Source organism: Varroa jacobsoni, unplaced genomic scaffold (assembly GCF_002532875.2).
Source record: "Varroa jacobsoni isolate VJ856 unplaced genomic scaffold, vjacob_1.0 scaffold_879, whole genome shotgun sequence".
Lineage (NCBI taxonomy): Eukaryota > Metazoa > Arthropoda > Arachnida > Mesostigmata > Varroidae > Varroa > Varroa jacobsoni.
The window spans coordinates 249,797-263,460 of record NW_019213781.1 but is presented as its reverse complement, the minus strand read 5'-3'; positions in this window follow the sequence as shown (position 1 = coordinate 263,460).

Below are 13,664 nucleotides of genomic sequence, written 5' to 3'. Positions count from 1 at the left end.
TTTGTTATGTGTTCAAATGTAGGAAACGTGCTCAATAAATGTAGAAATGCGACGATATACGGCAAAGAATGATCTTAGCAAAGATTTGCTGTGTCGAGATCATCGAGATCAAGAGCCTTATGTCTTGAATCAACGGTTTACGATTGTAATGTAAGACTAGTTATTGAAAATTTCACCCTTGCCACTGCTGACGAAGCAAGCTTGACTACATCAAGGTATATTAAGTAATAAAATAATACTGCTTAAGCTAAGAAAGATATAAAAATCGGTAGACACTGTTTCTTCTTAGATAAATGCCTTTGTACCTGCATTTGCAGTATGCCGGTACACCATAAATATATGCTGTATTCGGATTTATACAGCGTTCTGTATAAGTACCGTATTGTTGATTAAATCTTCACACGTCGTTAGTTTCCTTCTTTTCTACTTCATTGCAACCGACAAAAGTTCCCCTTATCTGGTGGAGCCAACACGGGTCCTGGTAAGTGCCGGTCCAAGCGGAATCATCAAAGGCAGCATGAATGGAATCATATACTCACTCGGATTCTTCAACGAAAACGCTGGCTCATCAAAATAAGCGCTCGACATCTTTTCTACCAGCTATTCCGCTTGTCTTCTTGCGTACGATTGTTTTACCAACGCTACTGTTACATCTTCACGAACAATGCATACAGCTTACGTTTTTTTGACTTAACGCAATGTTGGCGTCGAAAACAGATTTCTTGGTATAGCTTCAATGAAGAAATAATAATGTAAGCTCACTTAGTATATTCAGAGTCGCTCCATTCCTGCCCCTTTATGCAGCTGTGTATGTTAAATATAAACACTGGCAAACTATTACAATAATACATGTAGAAAAAAGCGCGCCACCGTCCGCTGCTCTAACTATGGATGCGACGTCTCGCCGAAACGTAATGCCCAAAAAATTAGGATCAAGTACGACCCATACGTTGATATATAAATAGAACATACTTACAAACAACAGAAGTAGCATATCAAGGCGCACCACGGACAAAATGAAGAGATTGATTGCAGCAGTTTTTTTAATGACACCAGTTTACCTGGCCGTCTTTACATATTTCAATATATCGTCTAAACGCAGTAAATTCGATGCTTCTGTACTGTTGTACGATTGCCTCTGCACAGACGTAACTAGCTATGTGCTAATCTGTATAAATTTCTGGATTTCTCAGGTATGAAATTTTCGCTGTGGTTTTTTTGTACGAGAGTACCGCCTTAAGAAAAACATTTTGAATAGCCTTGATGTGATTTAAAAGCTGGGCATCGCTCCCCTGGCAGCATTTTGTCGCCCAGAGGGCAGTAGGCCTCTGATATACTGTACAGAGTCACTAACAAAATAGTACCGCGAAAGAAAGTGAACATTCAGACAACGCAAGCGTGCGCGCACAAAGGATTGGGCGCGTCCCACAAAGGGGCGTCAAGGAGCAGAAGTTGGCGGAATAAGGCCCACTGGATGTGGCCGTTATTTCCTGCTAAAATTGAAAGCCTCGCCCTCAGCAAGAAAAAGTACACTAACGTTTGTCGTTACGCACGGCGCTGCCATCTGCGTGCCTTTCTAACCAGTTTATGACCTAAACGATAAGACTTGGCTTAACGGCGTCGGGGCCACTACAAGCGCAAAGTGACTGAAAGAGTGCACGCGACGATTGTAAAGAGATATGAGGGAGCGAGAAAACCGATTGGCTATCAAGTGGAAAGCAGTGCAAGTGCAGTTTAAGGAAAATTATGTCATTTTCCTTAAGGCTCCTAGGTAGAGGATTGGAGCGGGAGATATGTCCACGGGCCTACTACGACAGCTCGGCGTTTTTAAAGTAGCGGCAGCACCGATCATCCAATAGTGTGTAGTGCTAACACAGTGGAAAAGGGAATCCCCTCTGCTTTTTTCTGACGCCTCCAACACATTGCCGTAACCGGAAGCCGTATCCTTATCTCTTCAAAGGTTCGCAAAGCGGACAGAAAGGTCTGAAGGGACGGGAAAAGAAGCCACTTCTTCTACTCCGTAGCATACGCTTGCAAGCCTTATGATCTTGTATCTGTAAACGCGTTTACCCTTTCCCACTCACAGGACCTGATATATAGTATGCAGTAATCGTACTATAGTAGTACTCCTACCATGTTACGACTACTACGCAATAATCGTAGCAGCCCGTATTTGAAGTGGTCGAAATTGGCGAAACGTTATGAACGCTTAGAACCCAATTTTATCATAGACAATTTTATTAGCTGCATGGTAATTGGCGCTGCTGTACGTGCGAGATATTGCAATATACTACAATGTAAACTTTCGATTGATCTACCAAACCGTACTTTTAACAAAATGTAAACTTTCATAAAAAAAAACAATGTTAAAATTGTGTCACATTGCGCAAAACACCTTGCATTAAATTGTTTGTATTATTATATGACCGTACCAATCATTACCAATAGCGACAAATATTCACGCCATTTTTGGCATAATTATACCATTTTTATTTATTTAGATGTTTCAAAATCAGTCTCCTAAATGCATTTATTGAGTTGAGTGACCAAAACCTACGAAGGTCAAAGCTCTAGACGAATTGTCAACGGCCAATGAAAACATGTCTACTAAATTCGTTGGCAATAAAGCGAGTTTTGAACGAGGTAGCACGACGTTTACAATGGTTACCGACAATGGCAAGCGGAAGAGGGATCTCAGACGAAATGATACCTTTTGATATCTAGAAAGGTGAGACGTGCATTGTATAGTCTGTCGAGAGAAAGAGGCCCGTTCGAAATGAAAAGGTTATTTATAAAAACTCTGCAGATGCTACCAAATATTGCCTTAAGAGCATCGTTCTGGATGACCTAAGCCCAATGAAATATTCTCAAATAGCCGCCTTTCCCCAGAGCAAATGCGTAGCAAGCGCTGATAGCAACAGTGCCTTGTAACCGAAAAAGGTCCTTCATTTAGGACATCAACCTCTCTAAATCTCCTTAGGGCCTCAGTAGAATATAGCAGTTAAGCGCCCCAATTCGCCATTCCATCGTCGCTTAAAGATGCATTTTCAAGGATTTGATGGCCTAATGCAACAAAAGCTGAGCCCCATTATATACAACGGTTTATATATCAATGAATCTTTGAGGCGAACGGAACAGTACGGGTTCCGTTATATTAATATTAACATCAAAACAAAATATATTGAAAACTTCAGTAGCCTCTTCCACATCTTTAAGAACAGCCCGTATGTCCTCAGCGATCCTGGTAGATTGAATACGAAATAGAATGTCAGTCGCACGACGCGAGAACCGACTTTGAGGTACTCCTATGTTTATTTTCCCCCCAACCTTCGGACCCAATAAGACCAGCCTTCAATGCCAGTCATCTTCGAAAGAGGTATGCGTCGGATCAATCGACGGTGATTGGTATACAGCTCAGACACTCTGACATTGTGACATTTTCAGGAGGCTCGAGCGACTTGAGCAGTTGAAAAGCTACAGGGAGTAGAAGCACACTAAGACAAACTTTCTTATTTTCAGTAGCATCTGTAATCTCCTGCCAAAGGCGCGTCGATGCTATCTTAGTCAAGCAAGCCTTCCGAAAAACCGAATTGGGTCGGTGAGAAAAACCTAGCACTTGTATGAGATTTTTCAAGTTTATTAATCACTGACGTTGCGAAAATTTTGGACAACCAGTCGAGCAGATATGTGTGACGCCAGTTAGCAGCAGCAGCAGCAGCTCAGGTGCATTCTCCTTTATTTTTGAGTAGAGAAACAATCTTTTACTCCCTCAATCGAATAGGAGAAAAGCTCGTATTAACAGGGGGAGCGAGTGCTGACGTTCAGCAGTTTGATTACCAGCTTCACCCATCTTTCGTGCCTCCTAGAACAATTTAAACTTCGAATACATTGGCATAATTTAGCATAGACGACACTCGGTCTTTCTGTCAGATGAATGCTCTCTCTTTTCCAAGGTAACAGTAGTAAAGGCAATGGCTGCGAAATGTCAGTGGCTTGGGTATCCAGAGTGGAAATCGAGCGCAGATATTACCACCATTTTGAATTTTCTTCTGCTACAAAATTCTTTGATAGATTTCCATAGTTCGAAAGTAGTGCCTCTTAGCATCGTAGATCGATGCTTGTAAAACGTATTCCGTAAAAGCCACAACGCCGCTCTATGTCCTCAAAAAGCCTTGTAACGAACTGTATTAGACTGCTGTGTGAGCAGACTCTATGTCATCTGTACTCGATTTGTGAATAGATTTAGACTGGACGTATCACGTGGCCGGGCGGGAACTAACTGCTTAGGAAATTTTCCAGCGAGTGACAAGGCGCTCCTTTTCAGCCTGATAACAACGGAACAGCGGCCGGTGAAAAATTATGTCGACTGAACCACAAAGGTCACTTATGGAAACTTCTCACAATTATATGATCACTAAGTATTCGAAGACGGACGAATAACCTGCTTAGCAAGGCAGTAGTCTATGAAGGAAAAACGCGACGTATACTTTACAGGAAGCCTGACTGAGGGTGTTTACGTTCGAGTCACCTAATAACAAACGTGGAAAAATAGAAACAGCCCTGCATTAAGTGAATACATCTGTGAACATAATAAAAATTTTCAAAATTAAAATATTTCCTTATTTGAGGATAGACTACTGAGTATTACCGTTGCTATTGATTTTTCTCATGTCTCTGTAAAACGTATGGCTTCGTTTGATTGCACAAAGATCCGCACCCTGCAGCAGCGATTTTTTTACTCATGGCCACAGCCAACAAAGCTGAATCTAAAAATGCCGTAGTTTGCGCAATAAACCTTCCTCAACCATATCCCATTGGTAATCCCGTTATCCCCCCTTCGCTCTTAAAAGAGCCGCCTCAAATTGCGCTAATTACTACGGGTTACTAATAGCCGCCTGGGAAATACCATATTAGATTTTATACATTAATTAGAGTTAGATGTGTGAGTAATTTTGAATGTATTCATTATGCACTGGATGAGTTGACTGTAGTCCAGCTGCCAACGCTTCTGGTCACATAAGATGCTTTATGCGGCTTTTACGTTTACTAGCGGAATGGATTTCGATGAGATCCGGGAAATGTTGCATTCAGTTTGACTGTCATTTGCGGATGTAGAGGTTAGCTTAAACCGCTAATAGCTTGTTTCCTATCATACGCAAGTTGACGGGAGAAATTTTGTTACTTGGCATGTCTGTAAAAGCCAATTTCACTGGCTTGCGTACCGCTGTTCCGTCTGAAAGGGTCCGGCAAACGTTGCGCGCCCGCTAGCATATATATTCAACTTACTGCCTCAGAATTCAGTTTTTCAAGCAGCTTTTGAGGTCTTGCAATATATTTTGTTACTTAAAGATACTAATAAAACTGTAGGCCTATAAAAATGATTCTGTCTGGTAAAAAATTTTTCAGAGAAATTTGTCAAATGTCATTTTGAAGCTCAGCCACTCAACACATCATTTTCTCAAACTCACAGTATAGCTGTCAGTATCACGATCTGGCTTTTGGTCATATCTATAGTAACATCAGCCGCTCTTGCAGTAGAAAAGCCGCTTCCGTTGTAGCGTTAATCCATGCCAAAGGATTTTGATCCCATCTCCAACGATGTCTCTTTTTTCTATAAATAATCTCCTACTATGACGTTTTTAAATCTTATTTGACTAAGCGCTTCGTAACAGTATTCATTGGTAAGGCAATTCGAATGACCCTTAATTAGAACATGGAGTTCCACAAGGTTCACTTTTAGGCCCATTTATATCTATCCTATTCTTTATACCGTATATGTGCTGCAGAGTTTCGCGAATACACATTGCGCGCCATTTGTTTACGCTTACCGTCAGGAGATAGATTCACAACCCTGTAACCCTGTGCGTCGCCCTGTAACGCAGACATCTTTAACTTTAAAAATGAACTAGTCAGCCATAGATGGCGTTATGATACACTTGGATTTTTTCTAGACATTTTTAAAACGGAATTTCTCAATATTCTCTGAAGATCCTAAGCAATCGAGTCGACCCTGATGACATAGTGACTCAATTACGCTCGCCCGCAAGGCGTCTTAGTTAGGCGTTTGGGCAAAAATTGGATTTGGGAGTGATTTTCAAATTGTGTTATGATTTCATTGCTAGTCTTCGAGCTAGGTGTTTGCCTCCGGACATACCTTCATGAACCCCTTTTTGGACCGACAGTTGCATAAGCTATTGTCCTTTGGGGCAAAACACTTTTTTAACATTTAATAACGACCCAACGCGATGCCATTCAGATTGGCTACAGATTATCGCGGTTTGCTTGCTTGTCGAGTCGTTTTAACGAGCATAGAATTTCCAGTTATATACGCTTCAAATTGTTGCCTTATATAGAAGTATGGTGCGTACACCTGATAGCCAATTTTCGAAATAGTTCTCTAAGAATGACGACACAACGTTGCTTACTCAGTCAGCTGGCAAAACACTACGTAGCGATAGAATTCTGCTAGCCATCAGAACGTATAGATATATTTAGCATTTCTTAGCACCCAAAAATTCATTGCATACAAAGTATGTCGTTTATGATTACTGGACATCACTCGTAATAAATTGGTGCGGACGCTGATCTTATTGTTAAGTGACGAACTCGATATTGGTTCCGATTGTGACTGACTAATGTGTCTGCAGCTTAAATTGAATTTTGTGGTAGATCGCTGCCTTGACGAACGCAATGGCATTAATGATGGATCGCGTCGCGCTCTATTCGAGTATAAGATATATGATGAGATAGAAAATTGATCACGGCAATTAAGCGTACGGACGGATAGAATTCACTTCAATATATTTAAAAATATTCCCTTATATATTTATAAATATATCCCTAACTCATAGGTGACCTGACGATTTTTTAAGTTTGAGTTCATGTATAGTAATGTATATAGTACGAATGTATGGTAAAATCTAACTTCTAGAACTAGGCCATCAGACGCTTGCTCGTTTCTAATATTAATTAACCTTGGTTCACTTTAGTTACGGCTCTTTCATCAACCTAGCTTCCGGATATCAGCGGAAGTGTCTTCATGAAACTTACTAATCGAACAATGTTGCCCGACTGTCGACCGCAGCAGTGGTTCGAAAAACCAAAAAAAAAACTGGCTTCCCACTGAGAATGTCAAGCAGGGGCTTTCAGACAACAAACATCAACGAAGATTATTTAACGAATCGGGACCTACTATGATATTCCTTTAAACGAATCAGGTATCAGGTGAGAGAATCGGGTTTCTTATACACTTACACGCTGGCGCATATTTCCACATATATATGATCATGCATACCTCGTTCACTTTTTCTCTCAGGCATTTAGATTTAGCCTTTACAGAGTGAAATTTCGTTGAAGCTTTAAAGACAGTAACTATATTGTATATTTTGAGCACGTAACATTCATATCCATATATATACAAGTTTGTTTTCGAGCAAGCACATGACCACAGGTAGCGGTTTGTATGCAAAAGCAAACATTTGAATACACAACGCCAAAAATGATTTTAAGCTCGTACAACTTAATGCTATTTAAGTTAGGTCGGTTGATCAATCAATGGACTGTCGCTGAATTTCATTACGTTCATTGTTAAACTGAAACAACTAAAAAAACTAATGTGAGATATTTCATGTTTTTGAAAATTAGTCATGAAGATCGTAATACAAACAAAAAGTGCTTCATCTAAATATTTGTAATACAATAACCCTTATCTTTAAGTAAAACGACATTTGATGCTATATCAAGCAATGCTCTACTATCAATAAGTACATTAGTTTTATCGGTTAAATATCATTTCGGTTCAAAAAGCTTAAATTCAAAAAGCTCTATATATATATATATATATATATATATATATATATATATATATATGTGAGTAAACGTGTGACGAATTAAGGCCTTACCTCCTACCCGTCAACCAGCTCAAATATAATAACTGGCACAAGGATTAGCTAATCACGTGCCTACAGTTTCAACTAACTCTGGACAATCTGAGCTGAGCGTCTTAAACACCAGGAAAACCTGCTCGCACTCGGCCACAAACTGAAGAAGTTCAAGCTCCGACGAACTCACAAAAAAAAATTGCGTGGATACGACGCAGGGCTCAAATAAACAATTGTTTCAAAAAAGAAATTCTAAACGTGCATTTACGGAATTTGGAGAAACTTCATACAACTTTTTTTTCACATGAATGAACTTGCATTAGTGGTAGTTCGGAACACAATGGCTCGATTGTTTGCTTCTTTAAGCTATGCGTATGTTTGCAATGCCCAAATACGTTATTGCCAGAAACTGGCGTTATCCCGATTACTGATGACTGATACAAACGAACTGTAACTTCCCAGTTCCGCGCGAGGACCTTTCTCGAGAACTTGCTATGAAGCGCAAAGCGTAAACGTTGCACTGTCAAGGCCAGCATATAGTTTAACTATACTATGAACCATAACTATAAACAGCAAACGTTCTGAGAGTTCTAGTAGTATAGCATCTTATGTACATGAATATCTGGCAAAAGTGCTTACATAAAATAGACCATAATTATAACACATAATTTAACCGACATTTGCAGCTGTTCACAACGAGGCCATTACATACGTGGAGTACTAGACATATCTGCCGTATAAGTTTGTAGATCAGCAAATATACTTATCTTCTAGCTGAGCAATACGATGTGTTGGCACTTAAACTTTGCTTGCTAAGTAAGCGCCCATAGGCTTCAGTAAAGAAGGGTTCCTTATCCCATAAAATTCAACGCTACTTCAATTGCTGGCCCTGTTACTTCCAGCCACGGCGTATCATTGAGGATCTGTGCGTCTGGCACCAGCTGTCTTCTACCGGTCTCACATTTCTGTACAATCTAAACTCAACAGTGAACCAATGTACACACTGACCGACCACCTGAGCGACGCGGCAGCTTTCATCGGCTCAACTAGCCCCATTGTGTCTGTCCATTTTCCGTCATTTAATGGTTAAGCATACGACAGACGTATAAAAAAGCGCAGAGCGAAGCACAAAGCCAGGTGAAAGCACCATAGGAACGACGTGAAACAACTGACGGGGGTCCAGCGTCGACAGGCGTAAAGCAAGGATAAGCAAGCACAAATAGTAAAGAATTCTGGCCCCGCCTTGCGGCTTAAGCACTGTAGGTTCGACGGAGCAAAGCAGTCGACACAAATAGTCTTCCTCTCTTCTTCTCGTCCTTTGATGCTGCTGCTGCTGCTGCTGCTGCTGCTGTTGCTGCTTCTGTTGAACGTCATCGCTGTCGCCACTTCGGTAGCCTGTTTGGCCTTGTTGAATTCAGGCCATCGGCGTTAGTCGCTTCTTGAGTCGCCATAACGTTGATGCCATACGAATATTATAACTGTGCCTTCATTTCATTTTCCACAGCACCGGCGAGACCAAGAAAGATAGAAAAAGGACGCCAAGAAGGCCTGTTGAGAGCAGCAAAAACGGGCGGTGTAAGACCGTCTTGGTAAGGAGTTAGGGAATGTGAAATGGAAGCTTGGTAGTGTAATGGGAACTCTGTAAAGTGAAGACAGCTATACTTCAGCCAGACAATGGCTTCCTGAAGACAACGATGTTAACCATCGAATCGTAATAGTTCGGCGCAGACGACGACTATTACGCCGAGAAAATGTTCGACCGATTCTAACAATGTAAAATTCTAAACTGACGCTAAGTGTCACTGTTGATGCGTGTCAGACCGTGTCACTGATCTGCAGCCATCACTTACGGCGTATTATAGCCAACGATTGAGGGGCATAAATGTGAGCTTATTGATAGAACGATACAAGCAGGAAAGGCTAAGTGAACGCTCGTTATCCCATAAAATTGCAGCGTATTTTGGTGCAAGTTAGTATATACTCCAAATAGAAGCGTTTGGCTGTTTCTTACAGAGATTTTCATGCAGACCGTATAGCGTAGAACGAGCGCTAATGAAAACCCGTTCCGAAATATATTGGCAGATAGTGTCCATGTGGTGATTTGTGTCGTGTGTCTAATTTTGATGCAGTAGAAAAATCAACCTGATGCAAACTGATTAGCTATAGACGCTGTTTACTCGGCATTTGTTATTATTTGTCATTGCGAATTAGACCAAACAATGGTACGATCTAACACAGAAGAAAGACATGTATGACTCTAGTAGTTAGCTTGTCGATCGGTCTAAAAGTCTCTTGCCTATCTCCAGCAGCTGCTAGGCTTGAGCTATTTTTATTGTACTAGTTCTAGCCGCAGTTAAGCTCATAGTACTGCAATACACCCTATATGTATGTAGCGGTGTATATACACGAATAGTTAAAACGAAACTGCGTCGGAAGGAATAACGTAGAAAGCAGACGGTAGTGCTAGTTTTGATTGTCTTTTTTTTATTGCTGTTAACAGCTAACCTATCAAGTCCCATAACCCACCAGCCCCTGGGACAATGGCACGGGGTGCACCCAACGACAGGGAAGAAAAAACAAAAGCAGCACGAGGTCCAGGATTGGATTGAGCCAGAACCGTGCAGACGGGCAAAAACAGCAGGCGGACTGAAGGTTAACCGAATGAAGGAACCAATAAACCGGTCAGCCGACGGTGAAGATGATTACACATACTATGGCGATAAATGTTGTTGTTGCTGTAACTGCATAAGAAACTTTAATGAGCTTTCGCCTCTATTGTGAACGAAGATTGTTTGTTTCGGCCGACGTGGCTTCGCTGTGCGCGGCTTTCTTTTGGTGTCCTCTAAACTGACTTCAGGGCTTTATTAAATTCGTGTGTTAACAGGAGTAATTCTGTGTGTAATAGTGAAGTAAGCTTCCCGATATTGCTAGTATCTATAGAAGTCTGGTTGTTACTGCGTATCTGCGGCACCGGTGAAGGACAAACGTCTGGTGAATAATGCGTTCATTCTTTTAAATATAATATTCGAATAAATCGCGCGTAGTAGAGTTCCTGTGACAGAGATAGCTCATATAAAAGTTATATATAATATAGAGCAGTGTGCCTATTCTTATCTGACTATAGACTACATATTTGAAAAACGCGTAAATATATTCTTTACTCCTTCAAATAACTATTATTTAGAATGAATACAGAGCGTGTCCAAGGCAATGCCTAGCAAATCTTGTTTACTTTCAACAAAGGAAAAACTCAGATAAGTTAATCAAATCACTTAACTTTCGGTGCATAAACTCAACTTTAAAATTTCGTTTTTCACTTGTGCCTCGTGGACGTTATCCAGAACTAGCACAACCACCCCAGCCGTTTCCTTTTGCCGGTGAAGAAGATTCTTTTATGTCTTGTTCCCTGACACACCGTTATGTATACACTGATAGCGTGCTGCAGTGACCTTCTTGTGACAATATTTTCTTTGTTCTCTTATGTATATATATATACACTGCAAAGTTATCTGGCAGTTTTCGAAGACGCGCTTCTGAGCACCGCAAAAATAAGGGAACCGCTAACCCACCCAAGCTAGGCCAGCCACGCGACAAGCCGCGAAAGGCTCAATGAAAGAATGAGGTAACAACACCTAAGGAATGCGGTAGTACTTCAAGAGCCTGCCTGTGCCTGCGTTCTTTGAATGATGCACGCTGTTGCTGCCGGTGGCGCTGACGGTACGACTGTTATCTGCGACGTCGTGACCAGACTGTGTAAATTTCCATTTTGGTTGCTCCGCATCAACACATCCTTTGTACCTTAATACCCGCAAACAGGCAGATGCCTTTGCCGCTTTGCACTCACCTCTTAGCTTTTTTCTTTGCGCTCACTACAATTGGCGTTTATATACCAGCAGTTCTATAGAGAATGACGTGTCCAGAAGCAATGAAGTACAATACAATAGCCACAAAGGAAGAGCAGTCATTGTGTTATCGGTACGGTACTCTTTCGATAACAATACGATTCAAGCGCTGTTTTAAAATTTCCACTATGCAGAATACCATGACTCGATGTAAATGTGAGATCGATACCGTTTTCGGACTCTCTAATGTAAGTACGCCTCTGGATCCATACAAGACACGACTAAATGTGATCAGCGGTTGAAAGCCAATTGCTTGCCCGATCTCTACTTATGTATCGTTACCTGCTTTTCAAAATTCCTTTCTTCTACGGTTCGAACGATTTGGTTACTTTCAAAGCCACAAAGGACAGTGGCGCCCTCATAACCTTCAACTTGACTCATTTTTTCTCTTTGTATCGCTGTCGAGGACAAAAACGCTGGCCACTGTTTAAAAACAGCTTTCGTTGGCCGCCTATTGAATCAATGCGCTTTATACATACTATAATATGAAACATGCCCACTATAACATACCTGGAGTCAGCCTGTTCGTGGTCTGTCATCTTTAAGATCTGATCTTCTGCCTTTATTCGTTCGATAGTGCAAGCTGTGCCACTGAAGGAAGCCTGCTGCCAAACATGCAGATAAACCTGGCAGGAAGACAAAGAAGACTTAGATCTTCTCATGGTCCTTTAAATTTTGACACAGACGCAGCCGCCAGTGACATCTTATCTTATCTTTTGACTAGAGATACGTAATCCAGATGGCAGCAATAGTGGTAGATAGATAGGCGGCCTCTTCTTTGGTCTGACTCTGTTCATTTCATTGGCTATGTGGAATGTGGTATCCGCAGTGGTTGTCCTAACGCGATTCTTCTTCGGCCAGTTCGACGCACTACGGAGGGACAGAAGGAACAGCGCCGGATAGCAGAGGCGACGAGTGGCGGCAGAAAGAGATCTATTTCACTGCCGTGTTGTTACAGCGAGGTCCTCCGCCGCTCTGGTTGAGAACGTCGCCATCCTTCGCAGAAATTCAGCTGCCGCTAGTCAGGTCTATCTGTTCGCCGCACGCAAGGAAAATGTACGCCACTTTCTCCTAGGACGCCGTTATGAATGATGATTTGCTCCATTGGCATCGTTTGCCGATAACAATTTAATATCAGGAGAAGTGATAATAAAAAATAGTAAAACAAATAAACATCGAGAAGAAACGTTTCCTTTAGACGCATAAAAATAGGACTGGATAGAATAAAAAACAAGAGGTACCGAGTTAATTCTGCATTTCGTATTTGATCGGCCCACAATCTCTATAATAATAATATTAATGATCGATAATCATTTGGAAAACAGTTTAAACCGTAGCCACCTGATGGGCGATAATGCACTTGTACAACGTTAAGATCAGGTAATGACAGCAGAAGGAATGATACACAAAGATGATTCATTTAGTGTTAATCATATTTTGGTTTTTTTGAGTCTATGAATAGAGGTCACCAGGGAGCACCTCCATCTATGTAAGAGCGCTGCCCAACCAGAAGGACAGATAGATTGCATGCATAGTTACTAAACCAAATGTTAAAATGACCCTACATGTGTATTTTACGTTGTGCAACACATAAGATGGTCATCACTCCACTATATTCGACAATGAGTCAATATATTTTTTCATCACATTTTTGTTTATGAGAAAAGTATGTCCGTACAACTTTTTAACCGATAGCGGTATCGTTTCAATTCAGTGACTTAGAACTTATAGTCAACATTAGCACCAAATATGGCAGCATTAACTAAAATTACTACATGGATACTGAACAGTACAAAATAGCTGAGGTTCCCAACTTCAGGTGTTTACATGCATAAAATCGCGTAGACGGTTCCTTCTCTTCTTATGCTGCCTTGAGCATCAT